Genomic DNA, 15,718 nt, shown 5'->3' with positions numbered 1-15,718 from the left:
GGCATAGTGACAAGGCCTGTGCAAGCTGACATTTGTATGTGAAAAGGAGACTAGAGCGCTACCTGCTGGCTGAATAGAAGACTACATTATGTAGATAAGCAATAGTTCATATTTACCAAACTGACAAAACCCATATTGTTAAAACTTGTAATATTTGGCCTTGACAATAATATAAACAAATACAATATATACAAACTCACTTTAATAATATATAAATGATCTCTTCATAAGTATGATTGAATATGTATTAGTGGCGGATGTTGGACCAGACTGATGGGTTTGCAACCGTATCTGTTTGTATGCGGCTGCAGACTTTATTTTCTGTGTGTTGAAAGTTGATGTAAGCTTCAACAAATTTCCAAGGCTGATTTTTAAAATCAAGGAAAATAATAGAAGAGGTGATGCCGGTTCAACTACAAATTCTAGCTGTCATTTCTCTAGTGCAACTTGTAAAATAAAATCAATCAACCAGCTACATCCCAGATTCAGTGCAGGGAATGTAAACCTTATTTGCACATTCCATTGTCTGTAGATCAGCATGCATCCTATTATTAAATACACACTCCAAGCCAGTTTATGCAAAATGTAAAAAATAATATTTATGCAATAACATGTTTTAGGAACTAATCAAAGGTTAACAAATGTTTAAAGGGGATGTGTAGAGGTTTTGTACATATTTTATTTCTTTGTCAGTTATGGTCTGGACTAAAAAAAATAATGTTTTCAAAACTATTTCTTTTACATAGTTACATAGTCTGGTTGAAAAAAAAGACACACCCATCTAGTTCAACCATTAAAAAGGAAAACAAAGGCAGCAGGTAGTACTTTATGCACATTGTCATATATTTCCCAGGTTCCTTACCTCCTGCTGAAAAAAAACCTGTTGTTTATCGAGAGAAAAAGCTGAGGTTGAAGTTTACACTCTAAAGTAAATGAGCTTAATGCAGTGACGCATTGCAGTGACTGATTCCTTATCAGATAGACCAGCCTCCCTGAAAGCAGATGAAGTAATACTGTACTGTCTTTTTTGATAACCAATAGTGCTCTAGGAATCCTTTGTCATGTATTAAATGTTTATTTGTAAACAAAGCTATATACATATAGAAAAAAACAGATATAAAAAGTTTAAAAAGTATAATCTGAAAATAAAACTCACTAAAAACCATAAGGCCTTGTCTGGACTGATGAGTTTACCTTGTAATGCAGTTTTAAGGTATGTTTTATTTGTGTACTGGTATGCATTCAAGTGGTGCCTACACTTGCTGAGCCCAATCAAGTATAGGGATAATTTGGGATAAGGATTAGGGATAGAGATAATTTATTTTGACAAACAGTTCCAGTTTATCTATTTAGACTCTGTGTCTGAAAAAAGTCCAACGCAGCCAGAAATATTGCATATTCATAAGGAGTCTTGCTCACTGTGCCTCCTTCTTTTAAACTTTGTGCCATGACAGGACTCTGCAGCAATATAAGGTTGGAGGATGGTGCAACAGCATGTGGCGTGAGGCATAGACATCCAACACTGCCTAAAGTGTCATATGCCAACACTGACATAGGCAGACAACACACAGGGTTGTAGACAGGAGTAAAGGGCACCACAGAGGGAAGGAACAACACATGGAGGTCCAAGATTTCAAGGAAGTGTATAGTCAAGAGCATTCCAAACACACTATAGAGGTTTCAACTGGGCAGAAACGCTCACAAATGATTATGCAGTACCTGAGTAAGGCGATGGTCAAGGACTGACAGCACCTGTCATAGGAGGAAGCTGGTAGGCAGTATACAACAAGGCACTAGAAGTGGAAAGGTTCCACACAGCAGTGATAACTAGTAGTTCCTATACTGTCCCTCTGCCTCTGGAATGTTTCCCTACGCTAGGTACACGCTCCCTTTCCAGTGGGTTCTTGTCCATATCCTAGCCACACGCAAAATTTGCACTGACTGCAGTAAGCCAGTGCTTTGTTTAAGCACTGCCCTCACTAAAGATCGCCAAGGAGCTCATCTGTGGCAGCAGCTTCCAACTGGACAGCTGCTCACCTGAATAGAGAAGAGGTGAAGATTCCTTTTGGTAATTGTTTCTGGTTTGAGGCATAGGGAGTGAAGACAGGGCAAGCATAAAGCTCATGAATGTGGTTAGAAAGAGGAAATGTAGTTGGAGAGGTTGTAAGGAGTGCAGAGGTGGGAGAATACAAGGCCAAGAGTGTTTCCATCAGAGTGCATAGAACAGTGTGTTCTCTGAGTTAGGTCAAAAGAAGTGGTTAGGATGTGGAGTTGAGGGGTAGATGGAGTGTTTACAATAACAGGGATGTTAAAGTCACCAAGAATGATAGTTGGTATTTCTTTTCCATTAATTTTTATTATTATTTTCAAAGGGTATTTCAATAGCTCAGAAAAAAAGATCAATTGAAAACTGACAAAAGGCCAATGATTTACAAATAGCCTAGGAAAATGTGTTATGGAGGACATGACAACGATACAGTATGCATATGCGAATATGTACGGTCATCAAGTATAATTTTAATAATGCAATGTATGGCCATGTGGTGGGTGGTACCCAAGGGCGGTGCCTCATTGTCGTTCGAAAATCAAAAGACAATCAAAAACAAAAAGAAAATTCAAGTTTACAAAAAGCAAAAAGAAAGAGAAAAGGAGGGAGGGGAATTAAAGGAAAGAAACTGAAAGAGGGTGCACCATATCCATCCAATAGAATAGCTTTTGTTCCATTCTCAGAGAGAGGTTGATAGATACACTATATTGCCAAAGGTATTGGGAAGCCTGCCTTCCCACATGAACTTTAATGGCATCCCAGTCTTAGTCCATGTGGTTCAATATTTAGTTGGCCCACCTTTTGCAGCTATAACAGCTTCAACTCTCCTGGGAAGGCTGTCCACAAGGTTTAGGAGTGTGTCTATGGGAATGTTTGACCAGTCTTCCAGAAGTGCATTTTGTGGGGTCAGGCACTGATGTTGGATGAGAAGGCCTGGCTCGCAGTCTCCCAAAATTCATCCCAAAGTTGTTCTATCAGGTTGAGGTACAGGCCAGTCAAGTTCCTCCACCCTCCACCCCAGGGTTCCTCCACCCCAAACTCACTCATCCATGTCTTTATAGACCTTGCTTTGTGCACTGGTGCGCAGTCATGTTGGAACAGGAAAGAGCCATCCCCAAACTGTTCCCACAAATTTGGGAGTATGAAATTTTCCAAAATACTTTGGTATGTAGAAACCTTAAGAGTTCCCTTCACTGGAACTAAGGAGCCAAGCCCAACCCCTGAAAAACAACCCCACACCAGAGTGTCTAGAGTCCAGTGGCGGCGTGCTTTACACCACTGCATCCGACACTTTGCATTGCACTTGGTGATGTAAGGCTTGGATGCAGCTGCTTGGCCATGGAAGCCCATTCTATGAAGCTCTCTATGCACAGTTGTTGTGCTAATCTGAAGGCCACACAACGTTTGGAAGTCTTTAGCTATTGCTGACAGTTGGCGACTTCTGCGCTCTGTGTGCATCAGCATTCGCTCACCCCGCGCTGTCATTTTATGTGGCCTACCACTTCATTGCTGAGTTGCTGTTGTTCCCAGTTGCTTCCACTTTGTTTTACTACCACTAGCAGTTGACGATGGAATATTTAGTAGCAAGTAAATTTCATGGATGGACCTATTGCACAGGTGGCAGATTATCACGGTACCACGCTTAAATTCACTGAGCTCCTGAGAGCGACCTATTCTTTCACAAATGTTTTTAGAAGCAGTCTGCATGCCTAGGTGCTTGATTTTATGCATCGTTGGCCATGGAGGTGACTGGAACACCTAGATCCAATGATTTGGAAGGCTTGTCCCAATACTTTTCACAATATAGTGTATGTGATCCAAGGATCCCAGGTTTTGTCAAAGAATATACCCTATCATTTATCAATGCTGAGAGCCATTCATTTACTATTATTCATGATAGCTTGGCCTTCAGGGCTTGTAGGAGATCTCCAAGATCTTGCAATAGATATTCTGGCCACCTCAAAAATGAAAGTGATCAATTTTCTAGTATGCCTAAGCAGTCCCTCAAGTTTACATCCCAATAAGGCCTGCTGAGCAGATTTCACTCAGTTCACTTGAGTAAGTGAATAAATGAAGTTATATACTCTAATCCAAAACCTCCGCACCTTCTAACATGACCAACAAGTGTGAAAGACAGTGCTCTCCTGCCCACGACCTCTAAAACACTGAGAAGATGCTCCCAGAACATATTTTGACACTTGCGCTGATACCATGTACCATCTCAAAAGTACTTTATATTTAATCTCTATAAGAGAGGTGTTGATAAAAGATTTGTCTTGAGCAAACCTGCACTAATCCTGCATCTCTAATATGTTCATTCAAATCTTGTTCCCACTTGTCCATATAGAACAGTTTTGTGGGGTTATGTGTTAACATACTATAAAGTTTAGATATGTGACCAGCGTGCTTGTGAAAAATTCTGACAGAGATATTCAATAAAAGTGGAAGTAGTCAGGTCTGATTTGCTTTTTAAAGCATACAAAAAGTGTGTCAATTGAGCATACCTAAACAGTTCAGTGTCCGGGAGCTGACATCTTTCTCTCAAACAAGTTTGTGACCTAATTCCACTATGATGGCATAGATCCTCTATGTGGAACAAGCCTTTATTTGTCCACCATGTAAAGTTATGTGGGTGGAGACCCAGGGCGAATGCTGATTTCTTAACAATGGGGCCAAAGGAGTGAGTGGGGACATAAAGCCATAACTGACTGTCAGTTATGGCTTTAAGTTTAAGTTTAAAGAAAATAACAGTGTAGGAAATATTATACGTGGTCTATCTTTTGGGTGTAACTATAGAAGATGGCTTATTGACCTATCTGGATTCCTCCATCTTCTTCCATAGTGGACATTTGTATTAAGTGTGGAAATGGATTAACTGTGCCAATTGCGTGGCATGATAATGTTTAGGTAGGTCTGGCATCCCCAGGCCACCCTTCTGTTTTGGAGTGTGCAGTGTGCGCCTATTCACCCTGGGTCTCCTTTCACCACAAACATACTGTAGCAACTTCTGTTGAAATTTTTTAAGATCAGAACCATGGGATGAGATCGGGGGAGTCCAAAATAAATACAATAATCTTGGTAAGATATGAAGTGTTCTGTCTCTCCAATCTAAGCATTGATAGTGTGATCTCTGTGCCGAGCAGCCTCCAAATCGTTTGACATGTGAATTTCCAATATCAAAAATGGCTGACACGCCACTTCTGGTTCCTCTCCTGTGAGTCCGACGTCACTTCCCTTGACGCGTTTCGACACATCCGAACTGGAAGTGGCATGTCGGTCATTTTTTATATTGGAAATTCACATGTCAAATGATTTGGAGGCTGCTCGGCGACCCTAGAGGTTTGAGGGCATGGGAATAAGCGTTGTTGATATTATATGAATGTAAGCAAGAAATAAAGTGTATGTGTAATAATCCCATAATGGAATTACTCTAGATTTTGTTCATATATCACTTGCATGGAGCATGAGTACTTTAAGTACTATGGAGTACTTCCTTAAAAGCCATGATGACATCTAGAAGAAGGTGGTTGATGACATCTTAAGGAGTACTATTCAGGTTTGGAGGAAAGTTGTGGGAGCGTGCTGCCTATCTCTGCAGTATTGAGAAGGTGTTTTTTGTTTGTTTTTTTGGTAAGAGTATATATGCCTTACACTACAGAAGTGTACACTGAATGGTCACTTGGATTACTGTATTCACAGAGTGACGCAATATCACGGTTTTACACAGTGTTCACATTTTCACTTTAATTTTCAAATTTTTTGAAGTTGCACAGTGCATATGGTATATGGGTATGATATTGATTTTATTAAGTTAATGCACTATATGAGTTTTCTTTCTTTTTGAGGTACATACTTTCCTTTTGGGAGCCATTGGAGGGGCTCGATACCAATGGATCTGAAAAGTTGCATTTTTTGGATACAAAGTTTGGAGTGACTTTATTTATTTTTGGACACGAGTGACTTATAATTTTGAAAATAATTTTTGTTTATTATCAATAATTTTATTTTATATATTTGTTGGATATTTTGGGGATTATTTATTATATGATTTTTGGGTTCATTAATTGTGTATTGGTTTACGTATTTAGGGATATTTATTTAACATATTAGAGTTATATTGATGATTGTGAATGTGATTGCTTAATTCTGAACACAGCTAAATCCCCAGTTATAGGAGGGTGTGCACGATTATGTAACCACATTATTTTAGTTTTTTATGTTTACTCCCCCCCCCAAAAGATTTCAGTTTTTCAATTGAGTTATACAGTTTATAGGTCACAATAAAGGTGGAAAAAGCTCTGCACTGATTTATCTTTGTCTCATTTTTTACATCATAGAACCCTGACATTTTAACAGGGGTGTGTAGACTTTTTATATCCACTGTATATGAGGGCACATGCCCCAGTGTTCTGGAGGTTTTGTCAGCATGTGGGTTCAGAAATAGAAGGAGGTGATGAGTGCAGTAATAGGGAAAGGGCAGGAGTGAAGATGATATGTATAGGCTGTGTGGTGGAGAGGAGGGGTGAAAGAAAGAAAGTATAAGGCGTGAGAAGAAAAGATAGAGATGACATATTCCAGGGCTGAAAGAGTAGCAGACTGGGAAAGAAAAATGGGCACCTGCAGTCTGTCTAGTGTGCACTGTTGCATGCTGGTTATTTCCTTTTTGTGCATCAGTTGAAGTTCTAAATTAAAGTGTTCTGGTACTTGAGGAGTTGGTACAGGTCTATGCCTTAAGTCATGCAAAGAAACAAACAGAGGGCGCACAGGCCTAGCGCAATACCTTTTAAAAAATAATTTATTGTATAAAAGAAGTAGTAATATACTCACAAAGGATACAATGTCAAGGGCACATCATATAAGGTGCAGCAAGGTCCAGTCTCACTAGATGATATCCGTAATGGGATTTCTAGACCTCCAACTCACTGACGCGTTTCGAGGACTTGCCTCTTCCTCAGAGCCAATGATTGGTGCCCTCTGTTTGTTTCTTTGCATGCAGTACATTTGGATTTCCCTGGTCCGTTGAGGGCAGCAAGGCGTGCATTTTCAAAGCATCCTACATGTGGTTCTAGCCTTTGTGGAGTCCATCTTCCAGCGCAGGAGTATATGCATATGCAATTTTTTTGTCTGTGCCTTCCCACAAAAGCTGAACTAAACTTGTACTGAGATGGGGTGAGGTAGTGTTTGTCAATTAGGAGCTGATAAAAACATATGGGGGAGATTTACTAAAACTGGCATACTCAGAATCTGGTGCAGCTGTGCACGGTAGCCAATCGGCTTCTAACTTCAGTTTGTTTAATTAAGCTTTGTCAAAAAAACCTGGAAGCTGAATGGTTATGTTTCTATGCAGAGTTGCACCAGATTTTGCACTGTCTAGCTTTAGTAAATTAACCCCCCTGGTTGAGGGGAGAAATTTTCCTTTCTAATACAGACTGCCATGAAAGATACTGCCTGTCTGAGCCTGCATAGCCTCCCTGGCGGTATTCTCAAGTGTAGCTCGGGGTAAAGTTTCAGTACCACAAGCGGTAACCCCGAGCTATACTTGGGCTTACCATGCGGCGCTGCTCTGGGATCTGTTCTTCACTTACCTTGTCCTGCGCTCCCGCGATGTCCCTCCTGCAGTGTCCCCGGCAATGTCCTCCTGCGGATGCCGGCATCTGTCATCTGGGTTCCGTCCCCTGCGAGCGTCGGGACGTACGGGGACGGAACGGCGGGAAATTTGAAAATGACAAAAAGTGACATTCACTAAATACACTAAAATCACATAGTAAAACATTACTGTATCAAACCATTTCACATACATTTTGTCCCGAGTGCTTTGTCCTGTGCCCTGCCTGCATTTTTACTGTTCTTTCTGCCTGGAAACTGAGAAACGTCCATGGCGTTCATAAAGCGTCCCTTTAGGTCAAAAGCGGTTTTAGACCAGCTAGAGAACAGCGATAGTAAATTAGAACCACTTGCAGAATTGAGTGATAATGATTCGTGGGGAAATTCGTCATCAGACACTGAAAACGTTTTTGCGACTTTGTTCAGTGATGTGCGAACTTGGCGCTATATTTCAAATTTCAGTGTTTTTGGTTTGATTATATTATTGAATTAAATATATTATTATATTATTATTTTTTATGATTATTTATTAAATTATAATTTATGATTTCGTGTTTCAAATTGTAACATACCCAGGATGTTTACTAGACTCTTGTTTGGACAGATTTCAGTGAGTTATTCCTAAAAATTACAGGCCTACAATAAAAAAATATATATTTCCATGCAAAAAAAATGTACTGCTTTGAGCACAGAAATATGGACATAATCAGACTGCTAAATTATCAGCAAGGATTTTCCTGGTTAATCACTATTATTTCCCCCACAGACCAGTGACCACAGTACCTTAGTTCTCAATAGGTACACATGCACATTACTGGCCTACTTTTGAAATGATATTTGCTTGACTATCTCTGTCTTCACAATTACTATGACATGGAGCAAATAAAGCTAGAATTCTTTTTTGCTATACTTGTCCTGGGACAGCAACTCAGAGTATAGAAGCAAAAGAATCATCACGATAGTCAGGGAAGTAGCATTTTCAAATGGTGGAAAAAGCAATGGTAGCTGTCATATTTTTTATTGACAGGTTTCCTTTATAGGTAGATAGCTGACCTACTGAAAATAGGTGAGAATCCACAAACATACAATCTAATTAGAACATTAAACGCCCAGTGTTGAGTGTTTTTAATTATAAAACTGATTCATAGCAGAAAAAAATCCAACATGTTTTTGAGAGCAAAACATACTCCACCTTCATCAAGGATACAAAACAAGTACAAAAGTCATAAATATCTGATTCCAGTATTAGGTGTTATGTGCAATGGTTATGCAATGGTTATGTACTCTTTGACTCTTATAATCATTTTTTTTTCTTGTATATTCATTTTTATATTCTTGACCTTTGATATTCATGGCCTTTTGTATTTGTACTTATTTGTAGCCCTGATGAAGGGGGGGGGGGGGTGTATTTGGCCCCCAAAATGAGCTGGATTTTTTCTACTATGAAGAAATTTTATCATTAAAATTATATAACTAAAGTGCAGCGCTAAAGTGTCTTTCAATTCATAAATTCTGACTGTAATAAACACATACATATAAATTATATACAAAACATATTATTGAAGAAATAGTGAATATCATAGAAATAGTCCCAAACTTAAAAAATAAAAAATATCCAACACCAATGTCCGTGAAGCAAAAACAAAAAATGTTTTCTGAGGTGGGTAAACACAGACGGGAAGAAGGAGTCTCCACGCCAAATCTTCCACCAACTTCGACCAGACACCGCGGTATATGCAGATATACGTTACCAGATACTGAGACCTCCTGTAAAAGGTTGGTCACATGCACTTGTTAAGCTTAACCGGGATGCTGCTGGATCACAAACAAATCTCTCCTTCAGTTCACTCCAAAATGGTACCCATAGGATTTTAAATGTATAGCACCCTCCTAGTTTAGCTAGGGGGGCTAGACTCCAATGGTTAGACAGGGGCTGAGCAGCAGCCCAAGTGTAAAAGCTAGAGAGGGGTCAAATTATGGTCAGGGTTGAGAGGGTCTGCAGGACAGCCCCTCTGGAATTTCCCCCTGTTCTATGGCTTTTGGAGGAAGGCCTTAGAGGCAGTGGGTGAATCTTAGGAGTGGCTGGATGCACTCTTGAGGGGTCATAGCCAATCCCCAACAGGAGGTTGGCAAGGGGCTGGACACCCTTAAAAGTGTTGGAGTTTGCTCAGTTGCAGGAGAGTTTGAGGAACATTGGAAGGAGAGTTTGGGGGGAAGATGTAAGGCTGAAGGAAGGAGGCTGCAAGGAGGCCTAGTGGAATAGGGCCTACCTACAGGTCTGGAACTGGAAGGGAGAAAAGCTCATAGCTCACTGGCCCCCTGAGAGAGGACCACCTGCATGGCAGGGAAGGAGCAGCCCAGCTGATAGGCCTGGTAGCAGCCATCAACCCACATGCTGTACAGGAGAGGATCTGAGTGAGTATACCTACACCCCCTGGACAGATAGGGGAAAGAGCACTTTGGTGGGAAACCAGATTAGCTATCTACCAGTGACTGTTCATCTTTTAAAGTGACAGCAACCAGATCCCCTGCTCAGGGATACCTTTAGATTGCTGGGTGAAGAGGAGAAGTTCATCTAGGATCTGGGGTGGTACACTAAGGAGATTCTGGCTAGCTCTCCAACAGACAGTGCTGCAGAGAAGGCTTGTAAATAGTTGCAGGAAGTTGTCCTCAGTTTACCAGTACCCTTGGACATCCTGTACACTCCTAACCCTATCCCAGTTCAATCCCCCCAAATAAAACAACAAAACCAAAGCTCAAGAACTGATGTGTGACTCTGGATGCAAGCTTTTGTGAAGATGTGTGATGCCTGGCTGTGCAGGACTATAGGGGGACCCAAAATGTCTTAGTAACTCCTAAGGGAGTAGTGCTTTATATACAAAAAGAGGAAACTCTCATAGTGTAGTAAGAATGAACTTCCAGTTTTAATAATGTTTGAAGGCACTCACATTCCATAAGGATATCACAGGCAATCTACATGGATAAGTGTCAAAGCATCCGATCCTCCTTCCACAGTCTGCTGTTTGGTCCTGTCTTCTCTGATTCTCCCCTTCTTCCAGTGTCCCCAATCCATATGCTGATAGAACAGAGCCTTGGGGCAAGCTGAACATGCTCAGTTTAGTGTGTATTGCTAGAGTTTTTTTTTCTTGGGAGAGACATTTGATCAGCACAAGGCCAATCAGCACTGTCCAGACAGAGGGGCAGGGGTCCTGCAGTCTCATACGACAGCCAGAGGAGAATGAAAACTCCTCTTCCAAGCTTTAACCAATGCTCTGCTGGACACTGATAGAAGTCACAAGACTGCTCTAACTGCTGATGAGAAAAGGTATTCAGCAGTTTATATTTACTAAAATAATTGCATTTCCATGTTCCAATCATGGACATTTACGAACAGGAGAAAAAGCCACTGATTTTTACAAACTGTCTGTAATATAATGGACAGTTGGAAACCCAGGTGACTGCACTTGTACTCCACTGAGAAATATAGTCCCTCTGGGGCTATGGAAAATGGGACTTGTAGTTTGTTCATTCACAGATCTCTGGGTATAGATGACATGGCTGTGCAGGAGGAGCAATGTACAGATACACCAAATTCAAATATTACAGGAGCCAGTAGGGAGAAGAACCCTCAGAATCTATATGCGAAGGAGGAGTAATGCATTGTTCTGCGTTTGACCACAGAAAACAAAAATACCACCATTCCATAAACAACAAATTTTTTACTCTTGTATACATTGCATTTACTGTACCCATTTTCCTCTTTTTACAAATAAAGTTTGGAATATTTTCTAGAGTTCAAGTGTAATTAGCTATTTGGTTTTCTAGATACCTGCCCTGCCCACGTTAAAGTGTTCTGGAAACAATAAAACATTTATGGGTATGTGGAAAAGAACTCAAAAACGGAAATAGAAAACCATTATTAACGTGTTACTAAACCCACAACAGTAAAATCAGCCTGTATATGCAGTAAAGCATGCTTGTTATACTCACTGTGGAATCTAAGGGGTTAATCCTCTGCACTGTGTAAAAAGGCCGTTTGATCCTTTCTTCTCTGTTCCTCCCCTTTTTCAAGCGACCACCTCTTATCTCCAGACTGAACCATAGGCATGCACATGCTCAGTTTGGTGTGTATTGCTAGAGAGTTTTTTTTTTTCTTGGGAGAATGCATGTGATCAGCACAGCTAGTTCTGGGCTGGATACAGATAGAAGTCAGAAGACTGCTCTAACTGCTGATGAGAAAAGGTATTTAGCAGTTTATATTTACTAAAATAATTGCACTTCTGTGTTGTGTTTACTGTGGGAGATCAGATATAGTGAATGCAGGGTCCTGGGTTTAGTAACACTTTAAGGCTTTCTATGCTGCTAAACGTAATCCTTAAAAATCAATTTTTATTTTTGTTATGCAGTTTGCAGCTGATGAAACACTACATTTTTTCACTCTCACGTCCAGCATCAATTCCCTGGTGTTACTAACAAGAAGGTGTCTTACAAAGGTTTCTTTTATTAATTAATAGCAAATGGGAGCCTATTCTAGGATCAAGATAAAATGAAAAAGCAAAAACTTGCATTAACAATGTATGGAGCTTGATGCATTTTGTAGTATTAACAATAAGTTTTTTTAAAACTAAACTCTGGCTAGGGACTCCCTCTCTAACCCCCTCTATTTAGTAACCCCAGAAGAATAAAAGAAAAAAAGTGAATCTAAATGGCTGAAATACTTACCTGAATCAGCTGCATGATGAGCTGGGTCTTGGATCTTTTTCCTTCTGAAAAACTGAAGAGTGGGCAAGTCCTTTTTCGGGTGCCCAGGTCACTGCTTGGAGATGTGGGTGCATCCCATTGGCACCATTGGTGGGATCTTCACAGAGTCATAAATACTTCAGTGGCAGTGTGATAATGTCACAACCAAGAGCAGTCAGTGGCAGACCTGGACTGCAGCGGTGGATCACTGGTCTTCAACTAAAGAGGCACCAAGACACATGGCACATGATAGTGGTGGGTAAAACAGGATTTGGACGTTTTTTTTTTTTTTTTTTTAATGTGTGAATGAATTGAATAGGATGGGGGGATTTAAAATGTTCCCAAAGATGGGCTTTATCTAACTGTTCTTTGCTGTGCTTGGAGACTTGGAGTTCCACAGAGTCAGGAGAAAGTCAAGAATAGTATACTGAGATACTGAATGTAGTTCTATAGAGCCAGTAGAAAGGTAGGTATAGCATACTTGGATGTGTAGATGTACAGAGCCAGTAGAAAGGCAAGTGAAATGACTTATAGTTCTACAGGGACAGAAAAGTGAAAATATTAGATGCTTACTTAGGCTAGGTTCACATTCGCGTACTGCAGGAATGCATGCAAAATCTTGAGCATCACTGCGATGCACAAATATAGGCTTCCCTTTTTGCAGGTGCATGGCATGTAATGTGTGCATTTGTGTATAGAAGTCCTCCTACAAAAAGAAAAACGTGTGCAGCTAGCAAATAATGTGTTCCCACATATACAACATAAATAAACAAATCTAAAACGCAGTGCAACAATATAAATGCAAAATATAGTGCTAAACAATAAATATGTGCACAAAACAAACGACTATGCTTGTGAGAATCAATGTGTGCTATACCAGACGTCTAATCAATACATATACGACTCCATACACTGCACATAACCAGTGCTATACATGAATTGTGCACAGATAAAAACAATTGAGTACTGTCTGTGACACTTTTTTTATTTGCACTAACATACAATTTTGAGGACAAGCTTTCGGGGTATGTTCCCTTCTTCAGGTCCAAGCAGTACTGATCACAAAGTTTTAGCAGAATGTGAGAAGAGATGTAGGAGATGGAAAAAAAAAGAGAGAACAGAGATAAGACACAGCAAAAGCAAAGTCTGGGGGGGGGGGGGGGGAGACAACACTCACAGAGGCAGTCATGCTTGAGGTGATAGTCATAAAACTGTTGGATAATGATTGAGGAATCCCATGTCCAAATGCAGGCTGTTATCTCTTGTGTCAAATAGAATTATCATTCTTAGTTCAAAAGTTTTTCTTTCCGGAATGGATATGAAATTTCCTTTAAGAGCTAAAATATTGAGGTCTCCCAAAGTGTGGTCTGGATGTGCGAAATGGTGTCCCACAATCACCTCAAGCACACAGATAACAAATAATTGTCCTTAATAGTGAACTGTCCCTTTAAATCTTGAATATCAGCACATGGACTTGTGCGGTATATATCCCATAAATTGTGATCCACATACATCAACTATAAGTCTCATTAGAATATAGTCTCAAAAATTGGTGAACCATCGCTTTAAATCCGCTGTACTTCGAAATAAACCAATGTACCACACTACTTCATACACGTGTACGGTGCTCCTGTGTCACCCCTTAGTGCTCATCCGCTTCCAACACTCAATTGCGCTCACCTCCAGGTTTGACCCGTAATGACAGGTCAAACTACGCTTTCCCCTTTAAACTTTGTGCATGTATTTATTTTTTAGCACTATTTTTTGCATTTAGATTGTTGCGCTGCATTTTCGATTTGTTTATTAATGTGTGCATTTGTACATGCAACAAAATATATTGTAACAAAGCACCATATATTTTGGGTTCTGTGCAATTTTACAAAAAAAAAGGGTCATGTGCTGCTTTTGTGTGATTTTTTGAATGTTGGGAAGCCCATTGAAATGAATGTGCTGCCCTAAACACAAAATCATGAAAAAATGTTTGTATAGGTGTGAACAGGGCCTAAAATAGAAGAAATGCAAATTCTCAATCAGAATGATAAAATCGTCTTTATCCTGTATCCATTGATATGGAAGATTTTCTTCTTTGTCTTCCTTCCCTATTGACCACTGGAAAACATGTTCTGGTTTCATCTATTCTTAGCACATGTCCCAAGCAACTTAATCTCTTTGCTTTATTTTTAGTGACAATGTCCAGATCGTTGTACATTGCCCTGAGTTCCTCATTATTTCTCTGTTTTCCAGCTTGGGGCTGTAAATTATTTTTAAAATCTTTTCCTTTCAGGTTCCCAGTTTAATGTCCTCCTTTTTTCGTTAGTATCTTTCTGCTGAGTCGGCTACTGTTGGCTTAATTAACTATCTATATATAGTAATCTTGGATTTTCTGGAAATGGATTTTGATTGTAATTTATTAGCTACTGTACAAAGTAGCAGAGATATGCTGTAGCTATTTTAGTTCACAGTTCTTCCTGTATATCATTATCTGTTATTAGAAAGCTTAAATGAGGCTTCAGGTCAATAGCAATTCTCCGTATTCAGTCTTCTGTTCACTTCCAGTCCTGCTTTTTTAGATGATGGCAGTAGGCCTCTTGTCACTTTCACAATGATTAATGGTATTAAGTCTGACACCTGACTGATATTGTTACTTGTATATCGAAGTTACAAATACAGGCATATTTTGGACATTGCCATGCTGCTGTATGCTGCCTTCTGTCACTATGCCCTTTATGAATATATTTTCTGCTAGTAGGTAAGCCATTCTATAATGAAACTCAGTAAAATAAACTTCCAGGTGAATATGGCGTTTATTTAGGCGCACAAATGAGAAATTATATTGCAGAGTCTAATGAGTAGAGATGTGTAGAAAGAAGTGCAGGCTTGACTTGGTTAGGTCAGCAATACAAGTGGTTAAACTTCAACTTCGTAGTTATTTCCCATAATAAAATCCTCGTGATGTGACTCCGTGCAGCAATATATAAAATGCGCACTCACCAGATGCTCATAGGTCATGCGCATAGAACAAGGGCGGACTGACCATTTGGAAACTCGGGCACTGCCCCGAGGGCCGGGGTCAGTAGGGGGCCCCATGAGATGCCCCTGGTACCTTTTTCATAGGCTTTTTTGAGTTTGGGCAAGGACACAGGGGCCCCATGATCCCCTATTGCCCGGGGGCCCCATGAGTTGTCAGTCCGCCCCTGGCATAGAACCAATATGACTCTGTAGGGGCCCCTTTAAATTGAACAGCCAGCCAGCCTGGAGTAAGGATCCCTCATCTGGACACCAGCTTCACATGCAGCCACGCTTCCTCTGGGGGTCTCTATGAGCAGT

The sequence above is a fragment of the Staurois parvus genome, unplaced genomic scaffold (genome assembly GCF_062004578.1).
Source record: "Staurois parvus isolate SC_StPar_1 unplaced genomic scaffold, SC_StPar_1.0 ptg000147l, whole genome shotgun sequence".
Taxonomy (NCBI): Eukaryota; Metazoa; Chordata; class Amphibia; order Anura; family Ranidae; genus Staurois; species Staurois parvus.
The sequence above is the reverse complement of the archived record's forward strand: the minus strand, read 5'-3'. Positions refer to the sequence as shown.